This window comes from Myotis lucifugus, unplaced genomic scaffold (genome assembly GCF_000147115.1).
Source record: "Myotis lucifugus unplaced genomic scaffold, Myoluc2.0 scaffold_37, whole genome shotgun sequence".
NCBI lineage: Eukaryota > Metazoa > Chordata > Mammalia > Chiroptera > Vespertilionidae > Myotis > Myotis lucifugus.
In genome coordinates this window covers 3,478,363-3,486,987 of record NW_005871085.1, presented here as the reverse complement: position 1 = coordinate 3,486,987, position 8,625 = coordinate 3,478,363, and positions in this window count along the sequence as shown.

Below are 8,625 nucleotides of genomic sequence, written 5' to 3'. Positions count from 1 at the left end.
GGGGGCAGTTAGGGGTGATCAGGCTGGCACACAGAGGCAGTGAGGGGCAATCAGGCTGGTGGGGGGGGGGGCAACCAGGCAGGCAGGCAGGCAGGCAGGTGAGCAATTAGGAGTCAGTGGTCCAAGATTGTGAGAGGGTTGTCTGACTGCTGGTCGGGGATCAGGCCTAAACTGGCAGTCAGACATCCCCCAAGGGGTCCTGGATTGGAGAGGGTGCAGGCTGGGCTGAGGGGACCCCCCTCCACTGTGCATGAATTTTGTGCACCGGGCCTCTAGTGGGATAATAATAGTACCTATTTCCTCAGGTCATTGTGTTGAGTTAAAACGTTATTATATAATAATATGTGTGAAGCACAATAATACCCAGCACATGGAGAAAGCACCAGAGAAGTGATGGCTATGGCCCTAAGATCAAACTGCAGGGAACAGCAGAGTGGGTGCAACAGTCCAGGCCCTGGCCTCCCTGTCTGGAATGTTTTCCATTCAGCCACACCAACTCTCAAGGCAGTTAGGAGGGGACCAGCCTTGGGACCAGATAGACCCTTCAATGATGGCACCAGCTCCCACAATAAAGATTCCACTGTGGAGATTCCATGCAAGAGAAATTTTCCATCATCCAGAAATATACTAGGGAGAGCTGTATTTCCTACCAGAACAAGGAGCATTTGGTAGGTGGAATCAGTAAAAGGCTCTAGGACAGTGGTTCTCAACCTTGGCTGCACATTAGAATCACCTGGGAATCTTTTTAAAATCCTGATTTCTGGGCCTCATCCTCAGGAAATTCTGTTTCTTTGTTACTAATGTTGTGGCCTCACCCAATAACAAAGAAACAGAATGTGATGTGACAAGTCTGCCTACCCTGATAAAGAAACATTGTGGAGAAACCACTTGGGGCAGGAGAGGCCCTGAAACTCCATGGGCTAAGAGGCCCAGGATCCCTAGTGGCCAGCCCAGGTTCACTGTGAGTGTGGGCCACATCAGCTGTGAATACCAGGGGTGCTTTATCTGGGGCCATCTTTGGATACAAGTGGTCACAAATCTAATCAATTCCCTAAGGCCTAGATCCTATCTGACCCCAACAGACCCCTGTGTCTGGCTACCAAGTTTCTAAAAGGCAAAGTATACTGCCATGGGAGGTAAACTGTTTCATGAAAGTTGCATTTGAAATCTTACCTTCACCCCTCTAGCTGAAATTCCATGCTATCTATATATATAAAAGCCTAAGCAACCGTATGACCAAACGACCAGTCTACTGGTTGCTATGATGCACACTGACCACCAGGGGGCAGGTGCTCAATGCAGGAGCTGCCCCCTGGTGGTCAGTTCGCTCCCACAGCCAACCTTCCATGGCCAACCAGCCAACCTCCCACAGTCCCTCCCCCTGGCCAGACGCCCAGCCCCCGATTCAATCGGCCTGATCACCGGTCAGTCCAAGCGACCCCACCTGTGCACAAATTCGTGCACCAGGCCTCTAGTTTTATATTAATTCAAATCGAGCATGTTCTAACTAGAAGGATTCACAAGAGTCATCTAGTTTAAACTTCCCTATTTAGAGGATCTCAAGAGGGGAAGGGAGTTTCCTAGGTCCCACAACAAACCAGAGATCAGGATTAGAACCTGGGTGTGTGGATTCTGAGCCTCCATTCTGTTCATTTTTCCTTGACCCTCCACCTGTCCTGGTCCCTTGGGGGTTCTAAGTCTCATCTTTTTCACTCCTCTGTGCCTGTGAGACTAAAAAAAATCAGGAGTCTCCAGGAACTGAGCCCCACAATGCCTTCACCTCCAGAAGAGAACTGACAGGGTGGGGAGCTTCCCCCACACAGCCCACCCACAGCCTGGAGCTTCGGAGGGTATGCACCAGGAGCTGATTTCCACACTGTGTCCTAGTGTGAATTCTCCCCTGACCCACCCTAGGATCTTGGGCAAATCACATTCTGTCCCCATCCTGCTTCCTTACTATAATTGAGGACACTACAAAGAGTTGATTTCCTGGGCAGAGTTTTTTCCAAGGGAAACCTCAGCTCCTGCTTCATGATGAACTTTTTCAAAGGGAAACCTCAGCTCCTGCTTCATGATGAACTGTCCCCCACTCTCTCTCTCTCCAAAGGGCCCAATCCTCCTATCATTCCAATCTCTTTGCCCATCTCCTTCCCTTTCTCCAGGGAATTAGGAAGCCAAGGGCTAGGGCCTCCATCCCCAGGAATTCCCAGGAATTACTATCCTTGCCCAAATGTCACCTTCTCAGAGAATCTTCCCAATGTTCCTATCTAAACTAGCATCTTTTTTCCTGCTTTGTCCTCTTCTCCGGCTCTTTTATTTTAAATTACATTTTTCACTACCTAAAATTATATTAGGCAGGTTAATTCATTCTGTTCATTAGATTCCACATATGAGTGAAATCATATGGTACTTTAGAGACACTCATAGATAGAGAGCAGGCTGACAGCTGTCAGAGAGTGGTTGGGGGGCTGGGTAAGGGGTGTAGAGGCAGGGAGAGAGAGAGAAAGAAAAAAAATCCTCCTGGACAGACAACAGTGTGTTGATTGCCAGAGGGAGGGGGCTGGAGTAGGTGGAGGAAGGTATAGGGGGGATAATTGGTGATGGAAGGAGAATTGACTTGGGGCGGTGAACACACAATACAGTGTACAGATGACTGTGGAATTGTGCACATGAAACATATAATTTGTTAACCAGTGTCATCCCAATAAATGCAATAAAAAGGTAAAAGTCAAAATAAAATAAATTATATTAGGCATTTATTTGTTTATTTATTTATTCTATTTCCTACAGTAAATGATAAACAAGGATCTCTCTGTTATTCACCACCATAAAGAATTTGAACCAAAGAATGAATTAATAGAATCAAAACTAATCACAGTGCAAAACTTCACTATTGCTCTAGGGGGGATCATGTCTGAGATACCAGTTTGTAAAATAAAGACAATAACGTGCAAGAAGCCCAACCTGAGCAGCCCACTCCACACTGCCCCTCTCCCCTCTGGGTCCTGGTTGTACTTAGTGCCTGAACCTCTCATTGAACACTGATTTACAAATTGCTGATCCACTCCCTAGATTGTTGATGTTTTGGAAGGTATGTCTGTAGTGTGAGTCTGGTCCCTCTTCCAAGTGTATTGAGGGGCATATGCATCTTTATGTCCCTCCTAGAGGGCCTAACGAATGCCATTTGCATCGTTGTCCCTCAATGAATTAATGAATTAGTGAATGAGTGAGTGAGTGAGTGAGTGAGTCAGTGAGTCAGTGAGTGAGTGAGTCAGTGAGTCAGTGAGTCAGTGAGTCAGTGAAATGATAGATGGCATGATTGGACTATTAAATGGATGGATGGATGGATGGATGGATGGATGGATGGATGGAGAGAGAGAGAAAAAAAGTGGGCATATTGATTGATGGGTGGATGATGTGTAGATAGTGGTGAATGAATAGATAAATGATAGATGGATGGGTGGATGGTGAATGCATGATGAGGTGATAGATGGATAGATGGATCAGTAGATGGATGGATGGATGGATGGATGGATGGATGGATGGATGGATTGACAGATTTGATTTACTGTTTCAAAACCTCCAAAGTCATGGAGCAGAGGAAGCAGATTTGCTCTGTGGCCCTACAGGACAAAGTTAGGATCCCTAGGTCAAAACTACAGGAAAGCTGTTTTCAGGTCATTATAAAATAGAAGCTTCCGGTCCCACAGATGTGCACATAGAAAGTAAGCACCCTCATTAGGGAACTGGGGCATGCAAGAATTTAGATTTTGGTTGGAGTTTGGGCTAAGAAACTATAGGATTCTAGCAGAATCAGAAGTGAACGCCCCCATCATCCGTGTTTGGTGAAGGCTCAGCCCTCAGTCTCTACCCTGAATCCTGGGTTTCTTTATGTTGATACCTCTCCTCAGACTAAGGACAGATTCAATGACAATTAAGCTAAAAATGTGACGACTTATTAGGTACACTTCTAAAGACAACCTGGGAGGTTGGGGTGGCTTCTCACTCTGCATCTGTCTGCTTCTTCCACTTTGTCTTAGCTGCCTTATAGACAAGCATACTAAAATCCCAGGATCTTAAAAAAACACAGATCAACTGTATAGCCTTGAATAAGTTATTACCCTCTCTGATCTTCAATGGCATCATATGGAAAATGGAGATAACAATGCCTTCTTATAGGAGAATTAAATGAAAGAATTACATAGTGCCTAGTGCAGTGCTGAGTACATTGAAAGCCCTCAATAAATGATAGTATTGGAATGGGTATTGGTTTTAGCATTGATGTCATTATTAAAATCCACATGTATATTTGTGTGCATATTACCATGGTATTATATATACTTTTAGTATTATATTATTACCATAGACTCATAAATCTAGGACCACAGATTCAGAGATTGAAATAACAGATTATTAGAAACTGACCATCTCAGAAGTTTAGAACTTTAGAATTACCAAGCCTTGGAGCCATCGATGATTCATTTCTGCAACTCCCAGAAAAGGCAGGACCTCTGAGGTCATGAGTGCAGCCACCCCAAGCTGCCTCTCCCAGGGCAGATGCCTCCCTCCAATGTCCTTCATCCCACATCTTCAGGCCAAAACACCCTCTGAGCCACCTTGGGGTGCCTGGCTGGACCCCTGGGCCTCGTGCTCCTGTTCTCAGACAACTCAGAATCCCAGGAATTTGCAGCCACAGTGAGTGGGGGCTTGGGATTGGGCCCGGGGGATGATGAAATATGGAAGCTCCCAGAGTCGGGCCTGGTGGGGAAGGCCACATTTTCTGTGTCATGTTCTATTGCACGCCAATCAATTACAGTGTGCCCTATATAAACACATCATGAGGGCTTTGACAGGGGGCCGGGGTGAAGTTGGGTGTCAGGGTAAAACAGGGGATAATAAAATCACTGGAGATTTATTTCTCTAAATTGGAAACTTCATGCTTACACCTGACTAAATCATCAGGCTGAAATTGGAGCCGACTCCCACGGAAAACACATGTAACCTTATCCCATCTTTGTTTAACGGCGACCCATCAAGCCGCCTGATGGATTCTGCAGATGCGGCCAGCGTCCTCCTTTGGCTCCTTGGGTTCTGGGGTTCTCAATCAGATCTGTCTTCACTGTGCCCACCCTGCTCTCTGGTTGCTCTTCCAGGGCTGGCCAAAGCAGCCTCTCCTACAGGCGGGTGTCCATGTGGATCTCCTGGCCTCTAGATAGCTTCCTTTGCACCAATGCCCAAAAGTACCCATTTGTATGCCCAAGATCCCGCTACCTAAGATCCTCCTTTTCCATGAAGCCATTCTCCCTGAGGAGAGGAGAATGTTGAATAACAGGTGAGACAGCTGTGATATCAAGGAAAGAGTTCAAGTCATGGCCGGTGTTCTCAGTGGTTAGAGTCTCGGCCTCTGCACTTAAGAGTCGCAGGTTCGATTCCTGGTCAAGGGCATGTACCTGGGTTGGGGGTTCGCTCCCCACCCCCCGGCCAGGGTGCATGCAGGAGGCAACCAGTCAATGTGTCTCTCTCATATCAATGTATTTCTCTCTCCCTTCCCTCTTTCCACTCTCTCTAAAAAGCAATGGAAAAGAATATCCTCAGGTGAGAATTAACTAATAATCTATAATAATAAAAGCATAATATGCTAATTAGACCAGAAGTCCTTCTGGATGTCCTTCCAGTGGGGGCCAAGCCCCTTGCACGAATTTCGTGCATCAGGCCTCTAGTAATAATAATAATAATAAGAGTTCAAAGCTAGACTTTGTCTGCCCTGGGTTCAAATCATAGTTCTGTGATAAAATCCCTGTATCTGTCTGGGTAAATTGATTATGCTACTTCCTTTGATCCTGTCTCTTCTCTAAAAGAACTTTTATGAGTATTTGATGAGCTAATGGTTTAAAAGTGCTTTCCAACTTAGAAGTTGATGGTGTATAGTCATATAGAATTTTCCTTGTGACTCATGAAGCCCTATATGTAGTACTGGGAGGCAGCATGAGTCACCCACCCCTGTGTTAGAAGTTTCCCCTTTACCAGGAGTGACCAGTGAGGGGTTCCAAAGAAGAATCAGAAAAGAATCTAATCTTAAACCCCTTCTGTGTGCTGGGCATTGGGTTAGTACAGCTCATACAATATTTCATGTGATCCCCACATCCTAATAAGAATTACACCCACTCCAAAGATGATGAATCAGGGATCAGAGAGGTTATCTAACTTTCTCAAATCACACAGCTGGAATAGTAACCAGTATGTCAATCTAGATTCGTCTGACTCCAAAGTTCATTAAAATATATGACAAGTGCTCTGGGAGCCCTGAGGGAGAAAAGGTGGGCAGTATGTTTCAGGGCTCAATATGGGCCCTCCTCCTCTCCCAGCCCCTCCCTTCAAGTCCATAAATTCTTACACAGAAACACACTCACTCCAGTGCACACTGCAGGTGGTCAGTGGCTGGGAGGCTTCGGGCTAAGGCTCCCTGCTCAGAACAGGACTCCAGGCTCACACCTCCTCATGGCCCTTTGGGTGGAGCGAGGCGGGGAGAGCAGGAGGAGCCCCTGTGTGTCATTTTCGGCAGCAGTCAGCAGAGCCTTGCAAAGTGCAAGATGGCTTTTTTAGCCCAGCATAAGGATCTAGTTAAAAACCAATAAATCAGCAGTGAAATGTGCATAGCAGCCTTCTCCGTAAAATCAACATGGCTTGCTCCTCTGCAGGGAGCCCTCTTCCCACCAGGCTGAAGCCTGGAGCTCAGGCAGAGCCCTCCTCTGTCCCTCGGGGATCTTTGGGGACAGAGTTCTGTCCACATCCCCTGAGAAGGTGGAAGCCAACCAACCTGGGCCCTGCCTAGGAGGTGCCTACACTTGAGAAATCCTCTTTCTAGAAGCAGAGATCCAGAAACCTGTGAGCAGGGCCCAGACAGCCCTCACCTCCTCCACACCACTCGGCCCTGACTCAGAAAATCAAATTATGAGATGGATGAGCTGGGGCGTGGATGGGCCTGGAGAGTCCCAGAGCGGCTCCCCAGCACCAAATACAGAAAACCGACTGCAGACAGGGGCTCGGGACCCCCTTTCCAAGTCCTGTCCGGGGAAGACACCCGACTGACCTCTGACAGCACGGGTGACCCAGGGCCTCCCTGCGCCCAGGCCGCCCGCCCCCGCGGGGGTGGGGATTTAGGGGGGCCCAGATCACCCTGAGGACGGTATTTAATATCTGTAAAACTGCCACTCAGGCAGCCAAGGTAAACAGCGTCCCTGGCAGTTCAAAGGTGAGCGGGTTTTAAATGTTTCCCCTTCGCCTGAAAGGAATCCGTGCTGGGCCTGTGGCAGCGGCGGCCCCCGGGGAGGCCGGCCCCCCGCGCGCCGGCCCACGGCATCTGTGCACACAGAGGCTGCGTCTCCCACACAAATACTCAAAATTTCTCATTAAAACTTATGACTGTGTCAACAGCGCAGCCTGGGCCCCTAATCTGGAAAAGCCATTTCACCGCCCGCCCAGCCTGTCGCACGCGGGCCAGGCCAGGGCTGGCAACAGCTCCCCCGCCTCCTGGGCTCCAGGCCACCGGCTCCGCGGTTGGCTCCCGCGCGCCAGAGGCCGGCAACGCGGTGACACCGGCCCGACGCGGGTCCGCGGCTTTGGGCGCTGGCCGCAGGCGCCTCCGTGCTCGGGCCTGGGAAAGAGCTGGGAGGGGAGGCTTCAGGGTCGTTAAATAACCCCCCCCCCCCAGCTGCACCCTCCAAACCCGTCCCCAGGGTTTCACTCTGCTCCTCTGGGAAGGGTTAGCTCCCACCCACCTGGCGGGCTGGGGAGGAGCCCCGCCTGGGAGGTGTGGGCGCACCTGAGCCAGGGGTGCAGGGGAGAGGCAGGCTGCTCCGCAGAGACTGGGATGAACTCCGCTCTCAGTAGGTGTCCACATGCAGACTCTAGTGGAAGAGGAAAATCAGAGGAAGTTTCCACCCTGGAATCCCAGCTCTGACGTTCATGGTGCTCCTCTCTCTTCCTCTTTGAAATGGGACAACAACAGAAAGTCACTACCTGGACCCACCTGCTCCAGTCGCTGGCGAACAGTAAGTACCCCCACACCGTAGTTACTGGTTAACCTGTATTTGTGAAGGTCCTCCTACCTAGAGCCATCAAAACAGCTGGCAGCTGAGGGGAGACAGGCAAGCAGTGAGAAGGAAAGAGGCTGCATGTTAGGAAAGGAGACAGAGGATGCTGAGTGAGTGCTGGAGGCAGAGATGGAAGACATTCCAGGCGAAGGAAGAGCCTGTGTAAAAGCCCTGAGGCAAAAGAGAGCCTGTGATCACTGGTAAACGCACAGAAACAGAAACGAGGCTGAGGAAGAGGCGTTGGGAGAGTGTAAGTGCTTACATGGTAGGGGACTGCCAATGAGCACTTTCAGATTTTGGATGTGTGTTTTTTTTTTTTTTTTTCCGCCCCCGCGCGCGCACACGTGCGCGCTGATACACGTGAGTTCACACTTAATGTACTAGTATGTGTATTTGAATATGCCCACAGATGTGCACCCACACATTTGCCTGTTTGAAATGTGAATGTTGCCTGGTCAGTATGCTAAGTGGTTAGAGCGTCTGCGTGTGCACCAAAGGATCCTGGGTTTGATTCCAGGTCAAGTGCATGACC